This window comes from Miniopterus schreibersii (genome assembly GCF_964146895.1).
Source record: "Miniopterus schreibersii genome assembly, chromosome: 3".
NCBI lineage: Eukaryota > Metazoa > Chordata > Mammalia > Chiroptera > Miniopteridae > Miniopterus > Miniopterus schreibersii.
In genome coordinates, this window is record NC_138103.1 from 64709523 (window position 1) to 64711278 (window position 1756).

Below are 1756 nucleotides of genomic sequence, written 5' to 3' on the forward strand. Positions count from 1 at the left end.
CTTCCCTCAACCTCTTAAATTAAATTTTCCCCCACAACCAGTTATGCTCTCTCTCAGTTCCTCATTTTTTTCCCTTTATTTTATTTATTATAATTTATAATTATAAATATTTTATATATTTATTTACTTGTTAAGAGTCTTAGCTCCCCATAAATTCCATGAGGTCAGGGATTATGCCTGTTCATCACTATAACCTAAATTGTAGGTCTGTGCCTTCCTCTTAGTAGGTGCTCAGTCTTTATCTGTTAAACAATCCCCATGGGTCAGATCTTAACTATGGAATGACACATGAAAGGGGAGGGGGAGGTTGTCTCCATCAATAAGGTGACTTAATCATCTCAGCATTTTAGATAGTGTTATTATTTTCCTACCACACCCTAAAATGAATTATTATGCCCTTTGTAATTGTCAACCTTAGATGACAAAGTTCCTGAAAACCAAGTGCTTCTCTTAACTGTTAAATATGCTACTGAGTCCTAGTTACCTGGGTGGATTTGCAAGACTTTGAGAGTCAGCTAGTGGACGATCACTCATTGAGCACCTACCACTGTGGCAGGTGTCATGGGAGCACAGGGCTCTCATGGTGTGACCAGCCTAGGCAGAAAGGAAAGACAAAGTCTTGTAAAACAACATCTACAAGACAACATGTCCTTTCTGGCCCGGCCAACAGACTGGGGCAGCCCACCCAGTGTGCAGGGTTGCCATCAGTCCACAAGGCCCTTCAGGAGCAAATCACCCCTTCCCTCGGCCTCGCCATGGCAACCTAGGGACAGACCTGCACGGTGGCCAGTGTGCATTCCTCCAGCATATGCTGACCTTAGCAAAGCTGCCAGAGATATTTTCAACAAAGAATTTGGTCTTGGGTTGGTGAAACTGGACCTGCAAACAAAGTCATGCAGTGGCATGGAATTTTCAACATCTGGTTCATCTAATACAGGAACCGGTAAAGTTACCGGGATCTTGGAGACCAAATATAAATGATTTTTATGGCCTCACTTTCACAGAGAAATGGAATACTGATAACACTCTGGGAATAGAAATTGCAGTTGAAGACCAGATCTACCAAGGTTTGAAACTGACGTTTGATACCACCTTTTTACCAAACACGGAAAGAAAAGTGGCAAATAGTCTTCTTACAAGAGGGAATGCATAAACCTTGCTTGTGATATTGACTTTGATTTTGCTGGGCCCGCAATCTGTGGTTCAGCTGTCTTTGGCTATGAGGCTGGATTGCTGGATAACAGATGGCCTTTGACAGTGCCGAATCAAAGCTGACAAGGAATAGCTTTGCAGTGGGCTACAGGACTGGGGACTTCCAGCTACATTCTAATGTCAATAATGGGACAGAATTTGGAGGCTCAACTTATCAGGAAGTATGTGAAGATCTTGATGCTTCAGTAAACCTTGCTTGAACATCAGGTACCAACTGCACTCACTTTGGCATTGCAGCTAAATATCAGTTGGGTCCCACTGCTCTGTGTTGCCAGAGAGAAAAGCATACATAAACACTGCAGAGGTCCCAACCAGGGAAGATGTGGGGGCTGAGAGACCAGGGCAAAGGGGCTTATGGATACAGAAGAAGGCAGCATGCTGGTCCTGCTCCCAGGCAGAGCATAAACATGGATCAGAGGTGCGATTACTGAAAGCAGCTCCAAGGGAAGCTGCTATGAGATACAACTGGGCAAATCTGTGGAGTGTGTCTGTCACAACATTAGGATGAGTATTAAAATAGAATTCTTGTAAACAAGAGACAATT

At 43.5% G+C, this 1756-nt stretch overlaps 1 pseudogene across 1 annotated transcript; it reads left to right on the forward strand.

Annotated features, from left to right (window-relative positions):
- Positions 1-645: 645 nt before the first annotated feature.
- LOC308554925 (non-selective voltage-gated ion channel VDAC2 pseudogene) lies at positions 646-1421 on the forward strand (annotated as a pseudogene). Its single transcript has one exon. The product of its transcript is annotated as a non-selective voltage-gated ion channel VDAC2 pseudogene (transcript).
- Positions 1422-1756: the final 335 nt, after the last annotated feature.